Source organism: Panthera onca, chromosome A1 (genome assembly GCF_046562875.1).
Source record: "Panthera onca isolate mPanOnc1 chromosome A1, mPanOnc1 haplotype 2, whole genome shotgun sequence".
Taxonomy (NCBI): domain Eukaryota; kingdom Metazoa; phylum Chordata; class Mammalia; order Carnivora; family Felidae; genus Panthera; species Panthera onca.
Genome location: NC_138339.1, coordinates 212910625 through 212935483, shown reverse-complemented (window position 1 = coordinate 212935483; position 24859 = coordinate 212910625). Strand labels below are relative to the sequence as shown.

General features: G+C 41.6%; 1 long non-coding RNA gene across 4 annotated transcripts in view; it reads left to right on the top strand.

Annotated features, from left to right (window-relative positions):
- The window catches only part of LOC132682042 (uncharacterized), a 90558-nt gene that overhangs the window by 51661 nt on the left and 14038 nt on the right, over nucleotides 1–24859 (top strand). For 3 of the 4 annotated variants that reach the window (XR_013550156.2, XR_013550157.2, XR_013550154.2), the window contains one exon: nucleotides 18199–19731. The exons of the other annotated variant lie outside the window; for it this stretch is intronic. This is a non-coding gene — a long non-coding RNA (uncharacterized LOC132682042). Of the gene's footprint in view, nucleotides 1–18198; nucleotides 19732–24859 lie in introns of those variants that run through there. 4 annotated transcript variants of the gene reach the window in all.

The following is a 24859-nucleotide window of genomic DNA, read 5'->3' as shown; positions in this document are numbered from 1 at the left end:
GCTATTGGCTTTTTAAATTTCAGTGGTTATAATTCTGGGTGGAGATATATTTGGCTATTTTTCAAATCTTTCTTTTCAATAACATGTAATTATTAGCTTGTGTTTTTATTTAGTTTAAATCTCCTTAAATATTTTAAACACATGTATTATATATTCTTTATACATTCTTCATTTTTCTATTATATGAAACAGGCAGAGGTCTAACAGAACTATTATTTATGCTTACCCTTATTTGTGGTGGCTTATTTCCTCATATTTAGTAGATCTTAGTCTGTGAAAATCCAAAGAGGTCCAGTTTGAGGGAACTTCGGCATTGCCTACCTGTGACCATTTAAAATTAATTGTCTCCATGCTTCTTTCTTCCTTCCCCCCATTCACTTATCCTCCAATTTGCTAATTCTTTCTCAAAATGTGTAATCTTCAGTTCAACCTATGCTGAGTTAATTTCAGCTGTTACATTTTTTGGATTCTAGAATTCTCATTTTTTTTTTTTTTTTTTTTTTTTTTTTAAATTTTTGGGACAGAGAGAGACAGAGCATGAACGGGGGAGGGGCAGAGAGAGAGGGAGACACAGAATCGGAAACAGGCTCCAGGCTCCGAGCCATCAGCCCAGAGCCTGACGCGGGGCTCGAACTCACGGACCGCGAGATCGTGACCTGGCTGAAGTCGGACGCTTAACCGACTGCGCCACCCAGGCGCCCCTAGAATTCTCATTTTTAAAAATATTTCAGTTCTTTGCTGAAATTCTCAATCTTATTTTTATTTTCTTGAACACATTAGGTACAATTATTTTAAAGTATCTGTCTGGTAACTATTTTATTATTCCCTATAGATCTGTTTATATTACATATTATTTCCCCTTAACTTTGTTCACATTATCTTTGTGTGTGACTGCTAATTTTTGATGGAGTCCTAATCTTTACTTATGAAAAAAATATAGAAATAATGTGAGGCCCAGAATAATTTTATCTTCCTCCAGAGAGGATCCACATTAGTTTCTGATAAGAGACCAAGGGCTCTAGCCATCCCACACTACCTTGATTCAATTTCAGGGATTGAGGTGGCTCAACATTGGGCATCAGTCCCTGTAAGGTCCAGTGTATTCATAAGTCACTTTACTCTTAGGGTACATTCCTTTTGTGACTATACAAGTCCTTCGTCTTTGTTAATCCCTGGACTCTAATGATTGTCTCCTTACTCCCCAAGGCTGTTGGAAACTGGTTATCTTCTCAGCTACATCTTTCAATAGTAACAGATACCCCTAGAAGGAAAGCAACTTTAGAGGTGCGTCTCACTTAGTGGGTTTTTCTATTTTCCACAGATCTGGTCCTCTAATTCCTCATGGCTTTGTTTGTTCTCAGAATACTTCAAGTATATATTTGTTGTATGTTTCCAACTTTTCCAGTTGTCCTCAGTGGAAGGGTTGATTCTAATGACATACTCTACCATTATCAGAAGGAGAAGGTTTTTATTTTTCTTCTGGTAAAAAATCTTTTCCGGATTTTGCACCAGTTCTCCATCAATATTAGTGGCCATCTGATATTGCTAGTCTGTTTTGTCTGCTTATGTCTGGCTACTGTTTCCCTTAAGTGCATAGTTTTCGATGTATAATATATATTATTATTCCCTCAGCAGTTGAGTCATATTGTGAGCTTCTTTGTGGAGCTTACAACCAGTAAAAAGGTAGTGGAAGGCCCAGCAGTGCTACTCTCATCAGTTAATGAATCAACAGTAAACAAACTGGAGAAAATCTTTAACCCTCTGCTGAAGCTTGGAGAGAAAGCTGGTTACCGCCAGATCTCTGATCACAGTCATAAAGATGGAGAACTATTTTTGAAAGATTTCCCATCTAGTTCCACTGGGATTAGAAAGATAGAACTCCCTGGGCAAATAGGTAGTGACTTTCCCCAAAAGGATTCACAGGCCTCTAGCAGCTAAGCTACCTCAGAGAACCATGAAATCTCAGACTTAGATCCCGATGTGAAAGAGAAGTAAGTCCTTGACTCCATGGTTATCTCCTTAGCTCTTGGCAGGCCCCTAAAGAGGTGGAGTTTATCACTACCTTTTTGCCCTGACTCCCTGGGAGAATCCTCGGCCTCAGTGGAAAAGTCTTCTGAAGTCCTTTCTTCTCAGAGTCCTCCTCTCCTTGTGAGTCTACTTTTATGAAGAACACTGGTCTGTGTTCTTTGAGAAGAATATGGCTGTGGTGGTGGTGGTGGTGGTGAGGAGGAGGACGACAATAGCTGGAACCATTTATTGAGCACTTTTTTAAAGTTTATTTTATTTTTGAGAGAGAGAGAGAGAGCGAGTGAGCACGTGCGTGCAGGGAAGGAGCAGAGAGAGGACCCCAAGAAGGCTCCACACTGCCAGCACAGAGCCTGATGCAGGGCTCGATCTCATGAACTGTGAGATGAAGACCTGAGCCGAAATCAAGAGTCAGACCCTTAACTGAATGAGCCACCCAGAAGTCCTATTGAGCACTTCTTAAATGATAGCCACATCACCATATGCTTTGGGTGTGCTGATTTCTTTAACCTCCTTTAAGAAAATCATATGCAAATGTTTCGTTTCCCTTTACAACTGCAAATTGAAGCTTAGAAAGATGAGCCACTTGCCTATGGCTCATGTAGTTAGTAAGAAACAATGCTAGTATTTTAACATGCAAAAGACTCCTCTTTTTATAACTCTGGTACATTTTCTAAATGAAAATTCCCTACATGTGCTGTGATAAATAATTCTTGGGGGGGGGGACATTTTTTTAAAATATAATTTATTATTAAATAATTCTTAACATATACTTATTTTTGTAATAGTCTTGTAAGGACATTTGTAAAATGTATTACAGATAAACACATTTAGTATTATATATTATACTTAGCTACTTCAAGAGTCAAAGTCTAAAATGCAAGATAATCTTAAAAATTTGGCATCTGTTATTGCAAAGCTTTTGATTTCTTCTCTCCTACTACCTAGCTGTAGAAACATGGGAAAATTGCATTATATTTCTATTGGTCTGTTTCTCAACTGTATAATGAAAGGGCTATCTTAAATTATCTCTGACTCCTTGAGATCAAAGACTTTTTACCTTCTTAAAAATATCAAATGACTTTTAAAAACAATTTAAGAAAGTTATTTTGTAAACTCTTTAGTCAAATAGAACTTCCCCCTTTATTTTTCAATCAGATGGTCATATTTTGCAGGTATATGTTTTGCTTTAAACAATATATAAATTTTCTTTTTTTAAAAATTTTTTTTTAACGTTTATTTATTTTTGAGACAGAGAGAGAGCATGAACACGAGAGGGTCAGAGAGAGGGAGACACAGAATCTGAAACAGGCTCCAGGCTCTGAGCGGTCAGCACAGAGCCCGAGGCGGGGCTCGAACTCACGGACCGCGAGATCATGACCTGAGCCGAAGTCGGCCGGTTAACCGACTGAGCTACCCAGGTGCCCCCGTAAATTTTCTTAAATAGAAAAAGGTAGATTTTAGATGTTGGAAAAATGTGTGTGGCAGACACTATTAGCAGCTGTTTCTTCTCTCCATTCTATCTCATTAATAGAAGCCAATTTATGTAATTTATAATTGAAATATAATTGACATAAAACACTATAAGTTTAAGATGTATATAGTGTGTTGATCTGATACATTTGTATGTCACAATATGATTACTACCATAGTGATAGCTAATAGCTCCATCATATCATATAATTATCCTTTGTGTGTGTGTGTGTGGTGAGAATATAAGATCTAGTCTGCTAGTAACTTCCAAGCATATAATACAGCATTGTTAACTATAACCACAATGCTGTGCGTTAGATCCCCAGAATTTAATCATCTTCTAACTGCAAGTTTCTACAATTTGGCCACCATTTCCCCCATTCCTCTATCCACCAGCCCCTAGTAACCACCATTTTACTCTCTGCTAATAGAAACTAATTTAGTTCAGCATGGCAACATGCCCAGCTGTAAATTCTAGCTTCATCGTCACACATGGAAAGGATGAACATGTGGCACAGTACTACTGGCCAATGAAATATAAAGTATAACATTGTAATAACTTTATATGGTGACAGATGGTAACTAGACTTACCACTGGGGTCATTTTGAACCGCGTAAAAATACGGGACCACTTTGATGAGTACCTGAAACTAACAGGATAGTATATGTCAATTATACTTCAATCAAAAAACTAATAAAAACTAAAGTTGCCCATCTCCAGTCAATGCATACATACGTACATACAGAAAGTGACAGTTTCTGGAAAGTGTTTGCTTTCCTGATTTAGACACCTCCTCTTCTTCATTGCCCTTTCTTCTTTCCTCCTACCTGGATGGCCAACAAAAGGCTTATAGAAGCAGCAGCCGTCTTGCAACCGGCTATAGATGAAAGCCACGTGCTAAGGGTGGCAGGGTGGAAAGAAACTTGGTCCTTGATGGCCCTGGTGACAGTCTGAACGGTCTACCTCCAAAATTTCCTGTTACATGAGTGAATAAAGCACCATATTTTAAATCACCAGCAGTACGGTTTTGCTGCCAAATGAGTTCATAGCTGGTAGAGCAGGTATTGATTCTAGTCTACACTAAAATAGTAGAATGAGATATAAGGCACACATTCCCTTTTGTTCTCAATCAAATTTAATCTGTTGTGAGTGTCCACCTACTTGGTTGGTGGGAAATTCATCCTCAGTCATTTTTGTGATTCCTGTCCTGTCTTCTCAAGAACGCCAGACTTATGAGGTCCTTACACACACACACACACACACACACACACACACACACACACACACACACACACAACCAGGGAAAATGCCACATCTTCAGTCCACAGTGGCTGTATTCACGGAACATTTATTTACCTATTTTCCAGGAACCGTATGAAGAAAGAGAATACACAATGAAAATGCCTATAGCTATGAATGTGCTGTTTGGCACTCAGCTCCAAGCAGACGGGGACATGTACCATGCCCAAGATTTGCCTATGAGATTTTTAGCGCCTGGTCTCCTGACCAAGATACAGGGTCCTGGGTTCAGGTGTCCTTCAGTCTACCATTAAGGCACTACCTGATCTCCCCTACTGGGGGAAATGTGTGAAACCCTATCCCTATATTTGATCTTAGGACTCTAAACCTTCTTAGGGTCCAAAAGCTTCTGCTTTGTCCAATTTGAACATTCCCCTCTGCAGAAGGGACCTAACTTAATTTTCACGATAATAGCAAACACTTTTGTGCTCTCCTGGTCATACAGATGAGGAAACTGAGGCGCCAAGGCTAACGTCACACAGCTAATAAGTAGCAGAGGCAGAATTTGGATGCAGAGAGCCTCATTTTCATCCCTGCCCCTAATGATGTATTGTGCTACTCTCTGCTTATCACACAAAAGCTTCTCACTTCTGGTTACGCTTACCTCACTTTTCTTCTGGGTAAACATGTCCCAACTGTTAGAAACACAATGCTGATCTTCTTTTCCTGGGTGTGATGAGGGAAGAGGTGTTAACTCTCAATACTTTTCTTAATAACTCACTCTGTAACATAGCCAATGAAAAACAATATGTTGCTTTAAAACTGCATTAATTGAAGCTCCTTGTGTCTTAGTGTTTTCATAAGTTGGAGATAGTCATTCAACTACAACTTTGCTTCTATATTTTACCTCATTACAATTCAGTGATAGGGTAAGGAAGGATTGTCCAAGAAGGTGTTGGAAATCTTCAAGAAAAAAAAATGATATTATAACTAGAAAATTGATACAACAGCAGGTACCATACTGGTAAAATGAATTTTTGCTTTGGTATCCCTAGATGCTCCCTATTCAATTCTTACTAAAATGTATTTCAGTCTAGAAGAAAATAGGGACCCTGACAACTGTTATTAATGCTCGTTGCCTTTTAATTGAAGCACACTCTTGGAAAATGTCGTATGTATCCGGGGAAATTTAATGCATTCAGCGTAAGAATAAATCTCTTTTTTGAGTGAGTTACATCCAGGGATTTTTTTTTTCACTTTTCAGTCATTCCACAATCTCTCTGGTTTATCAACTCCTTTTTCTTTGCTAAGCGGTGATGGTAATGCATACATTTGCCTTTTCCAGTAAATCATCCTTTTATAATTTGGCTTTCTTTCAATCTCAGATTCCCATCAGAAGGGTTTTACCTCGAGGCATATTGCAACCAATTTCCCTCGTAATTAATGCCATATCTGCCTCAGAGTCCATTTCAAGTCCCAAATGAAAATTGATGAGGCAGCCAACCATGATAATCAGATCACATACCACTGATTAAACTATCAGTCTAGTTTCCAGACTATCACCTTATAGTGCTGCATCATAGCCAGAGGGGGAGTTTTCTGGTCTTTTGCAATGTATATTGCTCATAGTAAGTGTCCATAAATTGCCATTAGCAGACGAAGAGAGGGATTTTATATGACCCCTATCAAATTCTACCAGAAAGACTAATGATCAAAGAGGTTTGTGTTACAGGGACTGAGACGCCACGGCATATGAAAAAAAAAAAAAAAAGCTGTCTAGACTTGATAAAACGAGCCACAGACTGTGACAAAAATCTCCTGGAAAAGAAAAACTACTCACGTAGGTGTTTTCTCTCATCCAGGTGGAATGTGGATGGTTGAGCTGCATTATTGCCCAGGGAACATGGTGACAAAATCTTCCATCCGCCAGCCTTCAACTCCAGACCTCAGGGTGGGAGTGGGATTAGAGGTTGGTGTCTGAGATGACTCTTCACCAAATGGTCAGAGCAAGATTAACTCATTCTCTCGTTCATTTGATTCATATATTCACTCGCTCACTCAGTGGTTTTCAGGCATCAGGAGAAACATGGGGTCACGTAATGAAAAAGATACTGGGTCTGTTCTGGTGGAGCTGATACACTACGGGTGGGTGAAGGGGGACAAGTGAGTAACCAGACCGTTCAATGCAGAAGGGTTAAATGCTAAAGGGGAAGTAAGCATGAAGTACTAGTCAAGTATACAGCTATGTGTGTGTGAGAAGTTCCTGGAAGGGAGCCCTAGAGCCCTCCGTAGATGGGGATAGTTAGGGATTGTTAGCCGGGTAAAGAATAGGGGCAGGGCAGGGCATTCAAGGTAGTGGAAACAATTTGAGTCAAGTGTGGGATGGACTGAGAGTGTAACTTGTTTGGTAGCTTCGAAAAGCTAACCACAGCTGGAACAAAGGTATAAGAAGGGTTTTGTGGAGAAAAAAAGACTAGAGGAAGGCTGGCAGATGTTCTGCCCTGAAAAATTCCATTGACTATCACAGGGAGCAGGGTGGATATTGGAGCAGTTATGAAAACATATATGTATGTGAATATACATGCATAAATTTACCTATAAATGCATTACTTATTTAATCAGTAGAGTATGGTTTTTGTTTGGGTACCACTTTGAAATGTTTTTAAGCAAGTCATTTAAAAAAAATTCAGGACCACTGTAGATAGGAACCCTACCCCTAAGAGACTCTTTGACACTCTCAAGCAGATACTTTATGTCCCAATTTGAATGACCTGACTCCGGTTTATCTCACTAATATCCATAGCTACTCCCAAAGTAATGGCCAGTGTCTTCTGAGATAAGAAATTCCAGAGCTTTTTCCTATTATAGAACAACCTGCATCGGTGGGGACCTAAATCACATTGACTTACTGAATTAAAAAGGTTGACCTGTCCACTTCTCAAAGGCTCAGCTACCCTGTGCAATTTTCTGGCTGCCTGTGACCACTGAGTAGCACAGTGTATAGAAGGCTGTCATGGCAGTCAAGGGGAGGGAACCATGTGGCCTGCTTGGCAGGTATGTCCTACAGCATCAGAGGACACTCAAATAAGGACCCAGGTTCAAAAAAATAAGTTGACAACAAAAATACACAATGAACAAATGGCTTAGTCCTATTGGCTATGCTTGCGCTTTTTTTTTTTTTTAAAGCTGATTTGTTCTTATAATTTATTTTAGGCAACAAACATCTTGTCTCAAAAATGATAAGCTAATTTGATAGCTGTTATAACTCTGAAAACAAACTGATGATGATGGTGATGACGACGATGGTAGGAGTTATTCGTACAGTAACATGCCCAAGACAAATCCCAGGGGAGCAACAGAAACAAAATCAAATGGAGAGATTTGTCTTTGCCCAAGTTCCTCTGAACTGGAAACTTCTAAAGGTGTTTTGTGTGGCACACTGCACTGTTTGCAATTTTTAGCTTTTAAACTTCAGGCACATCAAAGTGTTGGAAGAGATTCAAAGAAAGATAATAAAATTCTTCTGAGGCTGCCTTACAGAACTGGGCTAACTGCCTGAGAGAACAGTGCTGTTGAATCAGCCCTTGCTGAGGAAGCTGCCACACTGGGCCGCTGAGACCCCTCCGTCTCATCCAAAGGACAAGGGCTTAGACCATTATTCATTGCCTGGCCCGCCTTGGGGTGGCTTGCACACCTTAGAAGAACAAGGGCAGCAGGCTTTCAGAGCGTGGGGCCATGCTGTGTGGTTTCCTCAGAGAGGGTTAACCGTATGTTTGCTGTGGAGTTCTCCGCTTCCTTCCTTCCTATTTAGCCCTCAAACAGTAATAAGGGGGAAGTCTTAGGATCTAGTTCCTGATCTGAGAATAGATACATGAATGCCGTGGTTGCTTCAGAGCAATGTGCACCTGCCCGGACACACTGGATTCCAGACCACCTGCCATTAGTTTTACATTGTAAAGAAGTTTCCTTAGTTCCGTTCTTGAGAGCAAGTCTCAGTACAGGATGGGGGTAAAGGCCCTGACACTAGGTTTGGCCCTTCACACAGATAAAGTGAAAGTGAAGGAGAGGCAGATGTGAAGGGAACCTAGGTTCACCGAGTTTCCACTATGTGCCAGGCACTGAGCTAAAAGTCCCGTGCATATTCTTTAATTCAGTCCTCACTGGTGTCCCACGCCTTGCCCTTTAGTAACCTTTTGCTGTCTCATACCATGAAGGTGATATGCTTAAGGCCACCCAGAGAATAAATGGTGGGGCTTAGGTCACACCTGAATCTGTCTGGCTCCTAAGCCCGTGCTGTTTGCATTATGCCACATTTCAAGGACATAGACTATAGGGGTGAGGACTCTTATGGGAACAAACAAAAAAGACGTATCTGTGCTCAATATCCAAAAAAAGAAGTACTAAACCTTCTCCGACGGCCCCTGATTTACTTGCTTATTTTTAAACAGAGAATAATGACCAGAAAAATGAGCAAACAGAAACTTCTGTGTTTTCTACTTCATGCCTATTTTTCTTAAATAATCTCAGTTACTAGGAAATGATCTATTTAAAAACCTTATTCTAGCTAGTTTGTGACCCAGGACAGATTGTGAAGAAGTTTCTGGATTTCCATGTTTCTACATTTTGTTCATTAGATCGTATGGATATTGTATAATTTTGTGATTGTCAACTCTTAATAAAAGTGAACTTGTCATCTAAAGGAGCCCTTTAATGTACCCCAAAATAGATTTCAGGGACCAACTGTCAGTCTCAGTAAATCCCTGCCTTCTTCCATTTTTAACAGGGAACCAAAGGAACTTCCAGTGAATTTGTTCAAACATGAGTAAGATCCGTAGACTCAATATTCCCATCAGGAATCACAGATACTTCAGTTGCCCATGTTAGTTTCCTACATCTCTTCATACTGCAGGATGGAGTATTGGAGGATTGGAGCACGTAGAGATAGAGGCAAAGGACAGAGGATGTCAAGTCCCTCAGGTACTTGAGGTTAGGATTCTTTCTTAACCCCTTGCTATGATCCCCTATGCAGAGAAATGCCATAGTAGAGATAAACTGGGGAGTTTCTCCATGGATTACACAGCCACAGTTACATACATATCAGCGTCTCTGAACCAACCAGAACAATGGCAAACTAGGAAGTAAAAGGAGGTAAGAGATAATGACACAAAGACTGAACAATAAAGTGGATGAGTCAGTTAGCCACGCAGAAGAAAAGGGTACAGCCGTAGGCTGGCAAAGGTTATAATTATCAAGCTCTGTGAATGTCAAGTACTGGGAGAGCAGAGCTAGGGGAGAGAATGGCAGAGGGCAAGGTTAAGGTGGGAGTGACATGGACAAGGGAAAGGGAAATGAGGCCAACTAATTAGGGATGAATCACAAGAAGCAGAATCTGACAACAGAGAGCAGAGATCAGGAGGAGCAAGAATGCAGCAAAATAAGAAAAAGAATGAATTGTATGTGAACATTGAGTTCAGGCGAAAAGCAGACTTATAAATCCCCATGGCTCCTGAGTTGGCATCACTGGATTATAGCAAGGAGTCTATGTAACTGATGCTTAGAATGATCAGGCTGGGCCATCGAGAACATTTTAAAATAGGAGTGTCTTATGGACGACTGCAGAGACGTATAATACATTTTGGAGGGATTTTAATGTAGTCGGATTTCAGTTTTATCAGTGAATGCATAAACATTTAGCTATTTGGAAGTATAACCAGTTCCCAACCATCCTGGGTAAACTAAAGCCTAGCCAAAGAGATCACTTGCCACATTTCCGAAGGCACAGAAATGGAAAGGAAATGGAGTCCTGTTGCTAGATCCTCTGGTGCCTGGGGAAGAGTGGAGGCAGCGTGGAATTGCAAGGCTTGGGAAACCTCTTAGGGAGCGTGCCAGGCTGCTTTAGCAATAACATTCCAGCAGGGCGCTACAGGAACTTGCACTGGGAGGAGGCTTGCCAGTGGAGTAAGGCAACTTAGGCACTTACCTCTGATGCAGAATTTGAGGCGGCACCAAAAACCTCTGGTAATCAAGATAATATTTTGACAGATTGTTTTTACAGATCGAAATTAGTGCAAAAACAATCCATGACGAACAAACTGTCAAACTTTTAAAGACAGAATCAGCAGGGACACTGAAAACATCCAGGAGAGGCTGGATGAACTGGAGAGATGCTTAGGAGGAAGGACAGGTGGTTGATGCAGTGTGCTGAAAGAGCGAGACAGGAGAGTCAGGGACAGAGCCCAGCTTTATGACTCATGTGGCATGTCAGTCCCCGACTTAGGGGATTCAGAGAAGGAGGACATTTGGGGGAGGATGATGATAAGTTCCGCTAGGGCTTTGTCACATGTGAGGTGTACATGAGCTATCAAATGGAGGAAATTCCGCCAATGCCTGGAAATATGAGCTGGTACTTGGCAGAGAAATCTGAGCTGGCTATAGAGAGAGAGGCTCACATGTAGATGCTACTAGAAGCCAGTGTATAGGTGAGCCTGCCCAGGGAGCAAGTACACAGACAGAAGAAACAGATGAATGCGCTGAATATAATAATAAAAAGTAATAGTAAGTAACATTTATTGAGCTTTACTATGTGCTTACCACTCTGCTGAGTTGTTTACAAGCAATATCTAATCAAATCCTCACAAGGACTCTAAAAGATCTATGCTATTATTCTCATTTTACTGATGAGGAAATGGATGTTTAGAGAGGTTAAGTAAGCCAGGATTTGAGCTCGGCAAGCAAATGGCCAAGCCAAGATTTAAACTCGGGAGGTCTGAAGGAAAGAGGGGGGGCAACCTGAAGAGAAGAGCAAGGGCCAGAATTTGAATGCTGGCTTTGTGGTTTACGGGCTGTGTGATCCTGGCCAGCGCTCATCCTCCTGCCGTCTCTGTTTCTTTGTCTGTAAAACGGGGGTAGCAAAGGCTACCTCCTAGGGTTAATAGGAAGATGAGAGAGGGCGTATTAAGTGTCTGGGTGTGCAGCACGAGCTAGCTAACTAGGGCAATCATGAGGAACACACGAGGGTCATGGCAAACATTTAAGGGGCCTTAGAGAAGAGGAGATAGAAGAAAATATAATGGAGAGGGAGAAGCAGAGCCGGGAGAGAAGCAGTCCAAGGGAGGGAGCATACCAGTGTTTGGTTGGTTTGCCAGCCATTGATGCCCTTAGCAGAAGCGGTAAGTTGAGTGAGGTGGTTGGGGGCGGGGGGGTGGGGGGCTCATTAAGTGATGCTGAGGAAGGAGAGCTAATGAATGTGGACAATCCTTCCTGAAAGTGTGGCCCTGAAGGGAAGGGAAAGGCAAGATGTTGCTTGAGGAAGACACAGTGGTCAGGAAGAGTACTCTCCCACCCCCTATACATCTGAGGATGGGGGAGAAATTGGACCGTTTTCCTCCCTGAGAGGAGAAGTCATGGAAAGTGAAAGAAAACATCAGGCCTAAAAATAGTGATGACTTTCTACTTAAACTTGAACAGTAGTTGAATGTATTCAAAAGTGCTTTTATAGCCAATGTGATATGGAGTCTTTAGAGCAATCCTGTGGAGTAGATAAGGTGGTTAGATTCCCCGATTTATAGATGTTGAAATGAAGACTCAAAAGATAAGAGATAAAGGGTTGTCAATGTGAGAAGATTAAGAGACTCCCTCCTCACCCCAGCTGGTGTGCAGAATGGAGGTAATGGACTGATTCTCTAGGATAGCCATGAGAGGGGCCATGTTCCAACAGAGGGCTACTAGCAAGAGGGGTATGCTCCCCGGAGGCAAAAATGCACGGGAGGAAGTGAGTGAGACACAAGAGACCCATGGCTAGCCCCACACAAAGTCTAAACCATGAGAGAGAGATCTGAAAAAGACTGTAAAGTTTAACTTTGCATTAAGAATATACTAAGATCCTTTTGGAATTGTCTTAAGACATTGAGAAAAGATTGGAATTGTTTGCAGTGGATTTTTTCTCTGGAGCCCTGGGCACATGGGGCATGGCAATATTTTCTTTTGTGCAAAAGAAGAAAGAACAAAGGTAGAAAGAAGAGGAAGTAAGTGGAAAGATAAGGGTTTTAGGAAAGGTTGAGGTTTCAGAGAAAGACAGAATTTAGAGAAAGTGGTTGAAAATGAATAAAGCTGGGCCGAGGTCATATTCTGGGAAAGAAAATCTACACTGCATTTGAAAGAAAAACAAGACCTGGAGAGAAGCTGGGGGGAATGGGATATTGGTCTGGGTGCTAGTGACAAACTGAAAGTGGTATGACACAGGTGTGCTATTTCGAAGGGACACATGCACCCCCATGTTTATAGCAGCACTATCAACAACAGCCAAAGTATGGAAAGAGCCCAAATGTCCATCGAGGGATGAATGGATAAAGAAGATGTGGTATATATATACGATGGAGTATTACTCGGTAATCAAAAAGAATGAAATCTTGCCATTTGCAGCAACGTGGATGGAACTTGCCATTTGCAGCTAAGTGAAATTAGTAAGAGAAAGACAAAAATCCTATTACTTCATTCATATGAGGATGTTAAGAGACGGAACAGATGAACACAAGGGAAGGGAAGCAAAAATAATATAAAAACAAGGAGGGAGACAAAACAGAAGAGACTCATAAATATGGAGAACAAACTGAGGGTTATGGGAGGGGGTGTTGGAGGGGGGATGGGCTAAATGGGTAAGGGATATTAAGGAATCTACTCCTGAAATCATTGTTGCACTCTATGCTAACTAATTTGAAGGCAGTCTGGGAGGCTAGAGGTGCTCTATGAGTTTGAAAAGGGGGCCCAGGTTCCTTATGTCTTATTGCTTCCACAGGTGCTGTCCTTATCTGTATGACCAAAGTTGGCCCTCTACATCCATATTTCAACCCAGTGGAGGGGGGAAAGAGGAAGTGAGAGCTCTGAGTTTTCTTTGAAGAACAAAAGCTCTGAATTGTGCACACCACTCTATTTACATTCCGTTCGTCAGAGCGTTGTCAGATGGCCGTATGTAGCCGCATGGGAGGTTGGGCAATATGGTCTCTAGGTGGGCAGTCCTGTGCCCAGCCCGAACTCAGGGGAGCGTGTTACCGAAGGAAAGAAGAGAGGACTGTAAACTGAGAACAACTAGTCTCTGCGCTCACAGTCAGACACCATAGTTAGATAATCGGAAGATTCCAGTAAGTAAGCTTGAGTAGGTTATGCAGAGTGTGAGTGCTAATTTGAGTTCAGATTGTGGGAGTGAGGTGTGTCGGTTTTGGGGAGAAGTAAGACAGTAGTAAAGTGTGGAGGGATGATGTGTGTTTTGGGCGTGACTGAGATTGTACTAAGCGGGACACACTCCTAGGTCCATGACTCTCGTTTATAAATATGCCTCTAGTTTAGGAGTCGGCAAACGTTTTCTGTAAAGGGACCAAGTAGTCAATATTTTAGCCTTTGTGGGCCATACGGTCTTTGTCAAATCTATTCAGCTCGGCTGTTGGAGCATGAAAGCAGCCTAAACAATATAAGCAAACAGGTTGTTTCCCAGTAAAGTGTTATTTATAAAAACAGGCTGTGGGCCAGATTTGACCTGTGGCCATAGTTTGCCGACCTCTAGTCTGTTGCTCTGAAAGTACAGTCCTCTGAACCTACAGTATAACCCTATCAAGAATAACAATTTCATCTACATTCACTAATACATTTATTTAACTGGGTGTGTTCTATGCGAGGCTCTGGGATATGAAAGATGTGAGACACAGTGCCTTAACACATAGGCAAGTTATTGTCTAAAGAAATATACACGGAAATAATTGCAAAACACCACGGTAACTTCTTTCTTTCTTCCTTCCTTTTGTTTTTCTTTTTAACTGAAGTATAATTAACATAGAGTGTTCATTAGTTTCAGGTATATAGTATAATGATTCAACAACTATATACATTATCCAGTGCTTATCAAGAGGAACGATCCCCTTTATTTCACTCCTCTGCACACCCACTTCTCCTCTGGCAACTACCAATTTGTTCTCTGTCTTTTTAAGAGTCTGTTTTTATTTGTCTCTTTTTTTTCTTTGTACATTTGTTTTGCTTCTTAAATTCCATGTATGAGTGAAATCACACACCGGTAATTTCTGTAATAGATGCGTGGGTCAGAATCAGTAGGAACACGAGGGGAGGCATGCCAAAGTTTGCCTGGAGGTCAGAAAAGCCTTCTCAAAGGCAAGGCCCAAGCTGGAGCTGGAGGGGGAAGGGAAGAATCCGTGCCTCACCCAACAGAGAAGGGAATTTCAGAGCGCGTGCGTTGTGTGTGCGAGCGCGCATATGCGTGGGGGTGGGGGGTGGACAGTATGTGGACAAAAATGGAAAATGAGAGAGTCTGGCATGTTTGCAGCACTCCCAACATTTGAGGAACAGAGAGATAAATGCTTAGAAGTCAGGTTATAAAAGGCCATTTATAAGTTGTTCCAAGGAATTTCATTTTATGTTGTAGGTCATGGGGAGCCATCGAGACTGCAAATGAGCTGGGCAGTGACAGTAGCAGATCTGTTAGAGAGCTCCCTCCTGCAGGAGCATGTGCCACGGAGGGGCGGGGGTGAGACAAGAGCAAGGAAAACCAGTAACTGTTATCAATGATCGTATGTTTGGGGGAGGGGAAGGAGGGCCTGAAATGAGTTGTCAGGGGTGGGAAGAGAAGGAAATAATGGACTCAAGAGACTTTTGATATGAATTATTGGCTTACTGGAAGCAAATTGTGTAGGGAGAAGGAAGAATCCGGTGTGACACCCAGGATTCTGACTTGGGTAACCAAGTACATGGTAGCACTTATCAAGACAGTAGGGATTACAGAAGGACTGGGTTTGGGGGGGATTTGATATGTTTCTGGTATGGATTTGACATGGCTGGGAAAATCCAGGTGGAGTCTACTGGGCAAATGGGTGTTTATGTCTGTTCCTTGGGAGAGTGTCTGGACCAGAACTACAGATGTAATCAATTAAGATGCCTCAGTTTTAGGGGGTGATTACACCCCGTTACCTTCTGGAAAACACCATTGCAAGGCCAAAATGGACAAATGTAGAAGTCAGGGGGAATTCAAAATGTGGGTACGAGACATAAAATCAAACCAGAATCTGCCTGTATTAACAGTAGACTTCAGACTCTGCACTGAAATTTCCTATGACCAATACAAAGAATGAGGCCATTGCTTAAGTCACAGTATCTATAGGACAATCAGTTGTTTAGTGGGAGCCAGTTGGTCTTGGTACTGAAATTTAAGTTTCCCAGGTGATATGGTGAGCAACTTCTTCAACAGCATCTTTTTATTTATATAAAAAATAAAATCACTTCAGTGGGTTCTTTCTTCTCTGGCTCTCAAAGGGTTACATTAAAGCAAAGTTGTACAAGAAAGTTGTTCTCAACTCACCTGTCATCTTCATAAAGTCCCTAGATCAGGAACTCTCTGAGGGTTGTGCTGGAGAGAGTTCTGAACCAGGAGGAACCTATATGACATTCTCGTTGTTAGGGTGGGCAACACCAAGTAAATGAGGGCCTTACAGCCTGTTGTCTTAAAAAAGACAGATTTCTTCTCTTATTTCAGTGGATTTTGTTTAATTATCCTTTTATATACATTTAAGAGATTTCTCCAAAGGAGGTCAACATTTTAGTGCAGGTATTTTTAAGGTCACTAGGTTTAGGCCAAAAAAGCTTTCTTCTGTTCAGGATGTTACAAATAGGTCAGCAGAATGCTGTCACCATGAGCCATTAGGGGAACATGGGAACGACTTGTACTGGACTGTTATTATCCAGGAGTCTTTTGTGCCTCTAAAAAAGGTCAGCTGAGTAAACGTGGAGTCTGAAATAGAAGAGGAGCAGATTATCTAAATTAGGACATATGTTTGTCAGTTTTCTTCTCAAAAGAGCATCTCTCAACAGCATGCTTCATCATCTTGACTATCCAGGTTTTAGTCTTTACATTTAAGAATCAGATCCCTTACGTACACTGTGAGAACATCCTTAGTGCACTGCAGTGATCTACATTTATTTATAATTATCCTTCAAACTTTTATGACTAGGAGATGCTGGGAATTGAGTTGGTGGAAGGAACAAAGGCGTTAGAGGGATATGTGCAGAAAATGATGCCGAGAGAGAGAGGCACATAGACATAACAGAGATTTATTCCACTCACACCTGGCTTAGCTTCCCAGGATCTTTCCTCATAAACTTTTTGTTTCAACTTATGTAAAAAAATTCTAAACATAAATGAATAGGTAGTATTACAAGTTGTTATGAGCAAACACTTAAATAACCACCACGTAGACCAAGTAATAAGAAGATATTGACAGAATTCCAGAAGCATCCCCTATTACCCACATGGCCCTGTCACCAAGTCTTCCATCCCATAGTAGTCATGCCCATCAATGTTATGGTAGTCACTATGCATCCCTAAAATACTAGCTTTTGATATAAATAGAATCATAACACATAAATATTTTTACCTGGCTTCTTTCACTCAATGTTATGTTTTTATAATTCACCCATGGTGGTGTGTGTTATAATTCACTCATTTCCTTTCTTTTTTTAAAAACATTTTTAGGGGCGCCTGGGTGGCACAGTCGGTTAAGCGTCCGACTTCAGCCAGGTCACGATCTCACGGTCCGTGAGTTCGAGCCCCGCGTCAGGCTCTGGGCTGATGGCTCAGAGCCTGGAGCCTGTTTCCGATTCTGTGTCTCCCTCTCTCTCTGTCCCTCCCCCGTTCATGCTCTGTCTCTCTCTGTCCCACAAATAAATAAAAAAACGTTGAAAAAAAAAAATTTAAAAACATTTTTAGTGTTTATTTATTATTGACAGAGAGAGAGAGAGAGAGAGAGAGACAGTATGAGTGGGGGAGGGGCAGAGAGAGAGGGAGACACAGAATCAGAAGCAGGCTCTAGGCTCTGAGCTGTCAGCACAGAGCCCGACACGGGGCTCGAACTCACAGTCAGTGAGATCATGACCTGAGCCGAAGTCGGATGCTCAACTGACTGAGCCACCCAGGCGCCCCATATAATTGACTCATTTTCATTGCTGTGGAATAGTCTACTGTTCGAATTAACCCCAATTGCTTATCTATTGTATTATTGATGGAATTTGGATTTTTTCCAGTTTGGAGCTCTCCCCACCCCTCCACTCCCAATTTATCCAATCACTCTTACTGCTCTTCTCTTGTCGTATAGATTCCAAAATATACCAGGATTGGAAATTGGAGATGATGAGACTTTACCTGCTGATAGCCATTATAATCTTTGTCTGGAAAATTATCTTCAAAAACCCATTTGACCACACTTAATCTTTGATTAAGTGAGCTATTTAAAGGTGCCCAGTAAATGACAAAACACTAAAAATACTGAGTATTGGTTGTTCTGTTACCATAATTATTATATTTCTAAAACCAATTTAGTTAGCTAACATTAATATACACGCCGTCAGGCATTGTGTGTTACCTTCCAAAGCTCTTCAGAATAGGAACTGTTATTATTGCCATTTTACAGATGGTGAGACTGAGACACAGAGGAGCAGCCCCTTACGTGCTTCCACACATCTGTTACGTGAGGTATCCAGAATTCAACCTTGATGACCAAACTCCATAACCGTGCTCTCAACGATTGCACTAAGTATTTTAAAGGCAAACATGGGGAGCAGAACGTATACTTCTGCCCAGGTTCTGTTTCAAGATCATGTGACACTTAGTTCTGATGACAAATAATCCTGCCAATGCAGCCACAATAACCCGTGTTAAGGCAGAAGAAAGATTTGTAGGTGAGCTCCCCTGCAGCTTGTGGGGACTCTTCATTTTGTTCTCGCACTGGAGTGGGTCCTGCAGAGGTAGAGGGGCTCTGGCAGTGACCTCACTGAGCACTCCCACAGGAGCCGACCCTGCAGTCCACCGCCACACTTCCCTGGCACCTGTGGAGAAGGTCGCCTTGGGCTTGGTCACAGCCCAGTTAGGTAGTCAGGGTCACAAGGCTGCGAGGTGAACAGCAAAGACAGCCTAGGGAGAGGCGTTTCATTCCATACAGAATCTTCAGGGTCTGCCACAGGACCTGTCTCCTCACCAGCAGTCAAAAAATGTCTGGTGAAGGAGCTAGAAGGAAAAGCTATAAGCTGGTTTGACTGGCTTTATGAAACTGCATCCCTCTGCTGTTAGAATGATTCAAATGCCATGCGTAACAAAGCTCTGATTCCCGTGCTTTCCTCCTCTTTGGAACCATTTTAGTCTTCAGAACCTGCTGTAAGCACGCTCGTCAACACAACTGCACATGCATGGGGCTCCTGCCAAAGTGTGTATTTGTGGCGACACAGATTCAGTTGTGACTGTGTGGCGTTAACTTCCTACATCCGAAAGCAGGGGCAGTCAATTAAAACCCTGATTTATTTACACATCCCCTCTCTTTCTTTCAATTGAATATCTTGTTCAGAAGAATTCTATTAATATGATTTATCACAATAAACAGCATGGTTCCTGCTTTAATTGATTCATCTTTTTCTCCATCTAAAATGTTTCCTATATCTCTATTCTGCATCAACTTTTAGTGTCCTTTTCACAACCCCCCCGCTCCATATCTTCACTGACTTTGATCATTTCTACAGAGTCTAGATTTTTTATATAGTCTACATCTTAAATCACTCATTTTCTCATTTTTAAAGTGCTGATTATAATCATCCCTTAAATTTACTGAAATTAGCATGAGTTTTTAAACCATTAGTCAAAAAAGAAGAGGCTTTTTTAAAAGAAACTCCCTGCTGTTCTTTGTGGATGAAACAGTTGACATTTTGTTAAGAGATTTTTATCTGACTTTAATTCTGTAGCTTTAATGTATTCTTCACAGTTATAAATGGAACGGTTTGTCCTAAATGGAAGTGTATCTATATAAGCATAGTTATATCCAGTCTTTAAAATGGATCATTTCATTTCACACATGCCATAGAATCTTGAATTTCACCTTTACTCATCTCAATTTCTTTACTAAAAACGACTCTGTTGCTCCAAATTCCTATATCAATGGATTGGATATATCAAATTGTAGTAGTAATTGTTCGTAAGTACATATTTTATAACATGTACTAATGGAATAATAAAATATATTGCAATAACAATATGCTCTGCCTGATAGAATTTCATCATGGGACTCCATTAACGCATTCGGCTGGTATCAGCTTTTGAAAACGCCTTCCGTTGTGGTGCAAGGAAAATGCTCTGTATAATAGTGAATGGTGAAAATGGGATTCAAATAGGAATTTCTAGGAAGGCTGAGCAGAATGAAAAAATACAGAAACATGAATGGATGCTGACCACGCAGTTTTGATATTGCTTGAAACTGGATTGATCCTGTGGATCCCTGTGCTCTCATCACACCCCAGCCTTTCACCCCTTACAGGTCAGGGGCTACCCTCATGCCTGAATGACACTGCTTTGCTCAGGTCACCAAAGGGTTCCTAATTGGCATTCCCAGTGGCCACATGTTAGCCTTCATCTTCGTCAGGCAGCCATTAGCCCTTCCTTTTTCTAATTTCCCTCTTCCCTGGACTTGGCTCTCCTACCTCCCTGAAAAATCCCTTTCAAGCACACTGGTCTGTAGGGCTCCATGCCTCACAGCCTTTCTGGTCCCTGGGTTCCATCTCTGCTCTTCTCCCCTGGGGATCTCCCCTCCTCTTGCCTCTGCACCACCCCCAGGGCTGACTTTTCACCCCCCTGCCAATACCTGCAGAATGCAGAGACCTGAAGTTCAACTTGTCCAAAACCAGACAATAATTCACTGTCCCTCAGATCAGCTCTCCTGGGGCTGTTGGCCCTGTGCTTCTCCCCCAGGTCTCCCAGTGGTCCTTTTGGTCTGTTCTGTCACACCCAGCCTGAGTCCCCGGTTCTTCTGCCACCAGATCGTTTGGTTTTTCTCCCTGTATTTCATTCCTGGCTTTGGTCCTCCTTATTTTCTGCTACTGGAAAATGAGGACAGATGCCGGAGTCGTTTCCCTGATTCTTTCCTCATCTTCTCGGATTCATCCTGCTCAGTATTGGAAATCAGTTCTCAGGCCAAGCGCCTACTAAAAACACCACCAGTGATTCCCTACTGTTTACCAATTAAAGTTTATTAAAGTGTCTCCATGACCAAGCTGTAATTTCTTCCCAGAGTTATTTTCCAGCACAAAATATATATTCTCTCTGCACTGCCACCAAATTTAATTGCTTGTAAACATTACAGTTAATAAATATTATTTCCAGTAGCTCTCAGGTACTGTAAATGAATAAATGACATAAGAAGGATGACTTAATATTGCCCTCTCACCATGAGATAGTTAATCATAAAATTATAACTTTGAAATAATATGTAAAGTCTAAAAACTTTTTTTTACTTGTTTCAATCATGTAGATTGCCTTCAGAATTGCACTAAAGACGAAAATCATTTTCTTTTTTTGTGTATGCGCTTCTCCTCTTTCATAGGAAGGAACCTGATACCTTGAGTTTTAACACCTGACCTTTTCTTACCAAAATTAAAGCTCGTTTAACTTACATAGATTATACATAGACTTTTTCGATCTTAATTAACTCTTGGTCTGGTTTCATGTGTTTCTTGACCACCATTTCCATGATCTTGGTCACAATCCATTTGACGTATCTCTCAGCAAAAAGCTGGCCCTTCAGTTAGGAAATGGAGGCACATTTTGCACCTTTTCCCAGCCTTTAGCACACCATCTGACCTCTCAGCAGCTGTCCCTCCCTCTCTCCACAACCCCTTCCTTTCCAACCTTGTGCCTCAAACAGAACCCTGGACTTATGGGACTTTGCCTTCTGATCTTCCTTATTTACATAAATATACAATGCAGCACATACTGTAATCACTGACAGAATTTAAATAGGTAATATATTTACAGTGGTATTTATTTATTTATTTTTTCTCCTTCAACAAAGCCGGGCTTCTGAAACGCCACTGGCTTTCTATGATACTTTGTCAAGACATCTTGATCATGTTTCTGGGCTCATTATATTATTTTCAAGGTGGAAGGTGTCTTTCTCTAGAACCCTCTGTTTGTAAACAGGTACTCATTTCCCCTCAGAGAACCACGCCCCATGGGCCTGGAGGGTGCTGGAACTCACACCATATAGCTGAATGTTTGGCTTAGTTACAATTGGGTAAAGCCTCTGACCCTGCTCCTAAGCTGTCATTTCCAATAGCTACGGGGATTTCCTCTACTTCTGACCTGACTGGACCCGTTGTGTAACTGGTACAGTATGGTAGCCCTAATGGGGAGAAAAATGAGCGACAGTTCTCTGGAGGCAGACAAGGGATTGATTTCGAACATAGGGATTGATTACATTTCAGGCAACAGGACTGTAATTTAAGGGGTAAGGCAGAGTCAATGAGGCCAATATAATGGTTTCCTCTACAAGCACTGATGCAATTAGCAACTCATTTTAATTGAAAAGGTGCAGGAACTCTTGGCCCTGTTCCTATGGCCTTCGTCACAATAGGAAATGGGAGGGAAAACCAAGTCAGGATTCGCTTTGGTGGAATGGTAATGCATATTTCATAATACCAAATCTAGGAACCATAAATCATTTTAGTAGAAAGTACTGTTATAATATGCCATTGGTCTGGCTTTGAATGAGAATAATTGGCATTTTATTTATGTGATTTATTGAAGGTTAGTATGGAGAATCTTTCTCTATCCCAAAAGCCACTCTTATCATGCAGTCCTTGGTCCTAAATCTTTGCCAGACTTGCCAAACAGAAATTCAGTTTATTAAGGCTAAAGCCTTCTGGCTATTGAAGTCCCTTCTTACATGCTATCATACTTTAGTAAACATAAGTAGCACCTAGAACGCTACCTCTCTGATTCTGATTCACTGGGTCGAAGATGGGAGCCAGGAACTTACATTTTCCTTAAGCATCCTAAGTGAGTCTGGTATATGAATTGTATTTTGATAAATAGTGCTCTACATCTAGAGATAACATTTAAGTAGGTAATTATTAAATGTCTCAGGCTTATCTGAAATCAATTTTTCCTTAACAGCATGTTGGAATATTGGAACACAAATCAGCTAAGTTTCAAGAGAGGGTCATGGCAAGAAAAAAGTATGCAGCACAGGGCAGTAGTTCGAGAAAACATGCTCAGACTGGGTGTCTAGGCAGGGAGCCCTGTCAGAAGCTAGCATAAAGGTACTGAGTGCATGTGGAAGGCAGCAGGGTGAAGACTAAAGTTGGATTGGTCTCTGGGGGGCAATTGTCTGGGATTCACTCTTGGGGTCATGTAAGATTAAGTGTTTCTGGGGTGCCTGGGTGGTTCCGTCAGTTAAACGGCCACCTCTTGATTTTGGCTCAGGTCAGGATCTCAAGGTTTGTGAGATCGAGCCATGCGTCCGGCTTCGTGCTCTCAGCGGGGAGGAGATTCCTTGGGATTCTCTGTCTCTCTCTGCCCCTCCAACCCCTCAAAATGAATTAATAAACTTTTTATTTGTTTTTATTTTTATTTTTATTAAAGAGTGTTTCCTTCTATTTTGCACCCTAGGTACCTCACTCACCTCACCCTAGTGCTGGCTTTGGTAGATAGCTTCTGCAATGGCTGTCAGTGGTCCCACCTTGTGGTATTCATGCCCTTGTGTAATCTGCTACTCTTGTGTGTGGACTGAACCTAGTGACTTGTTTCTAATGAGTAGAATATAGCAAAGGTGATGGGATGTCACTTCCAAGAGTAGGTTATAAAAGACTGTGACTTCCATCTCCTACCCCCTCTCATGCTCTTTTGTTTTTTAACTCTGATGAAACATGTTGCCATTTGTGATTTATTGTGGCTTATTGCCATTTCTGCCTTATTGAGAGACCTATGTGGCAGGGAACTGAGGGGAGCCTCTAGGCCATAGCCAGTGGATCCTTCCCTGGTTGAATCTTGACGTAAGACCACAACCTCAGCTGACACCTTGACTGTAATCTTTGGGAGAACCTGAACCAGAAGCCCCAACTAAGTCTTGCCCAGATTCCTGACCACAGAAACTGAGAGAGTAAATCTTGTTGAAGTCACTGTGTTTTAGTATGATTGTTTTTATTCAGTAGTAACTAATACAGTGCATAAAGATTGTGGTGGTGGTGGAGTGTTGGTTGCTGAACCTGAAGAGCAACATAAACAAGGAAAAGAGAGAAGGTACTGAGGACACACTGAACCCAGTATCGTGTGTTTAAGCAGTTTGAACCAGGGATAGTTCTTCCTACAGGGGTTGCTTCCTTTTCTTCTTCCTCACCTCCTCCAAGTCTTTGCTGCCCTAAAAAATAGCTGGACAGTTGCTTAATCAACGTTGACTGCTAAACGTTGAGATTTCTTCTATCGAATCTCCAAGATTATTGCCTTCACCACCTCCTTGTCTATCGTGAACTCCTTCCCTGAAATTTGCTATGGTTCCTAATAAGGAGGTCTGTACTTAACAGTGATAGATAATATCTTCATCCAGCAGCCACAGCCGCTAGAATATAAAAAAAGTAAAATGTCTGACATTGCAAGGATGTGGCGCAACGTGAACTTTTATAATTGCTAGTGGGAATGCAAAATGGGATGATCACTTGGGAAAACACTCTGACAGTAGTGTATAGAGTTAAATCTAAATCTACCATACGACCCAGTAATAATACTTCTGGATATCTATCCAAGAGAAATAAAAACTTATGTGTACACGAAAGCTCATATTAATTTTTTTTTGAGAGAGAGAGAGAAAGAAAGAGTGCAAGCAGGGGAGGGGCAGAGAGAGAGGGAGACAGAATCCGAAGCAGGTTCCGGGCTCTGAGCTGTCAGCACAGAGCCCGATGTGGGACTCGAACCCACCAACCATGGGATCATGACCTGAGCCGAAGTCGGACGCTTAAACTGAGCCACCCAGGCGCCCCTATATTAAAATATTTATAGCAGTTTTATTTGTAACAGTCCAAAGCTAGAAACAATCCAGATGTTCATCAACGAGTGAATAGATAAGCAGACTGTGGTGTTACAGATTATCCTCTGTTCCCCTTTGTCTGTCTTTCTCAGGATTCTCAATGAGCGCCTTTCATCTAGCTTCATAATCAGTCATATTCCTCATAGGCCTTTGGGGTGGGGCTCAACTGGGAGGGCATTATTTTCTCAGAAGGGAGAGCCAGCAAGTGGAACCTTCTCCACTGACTTAGATTTGT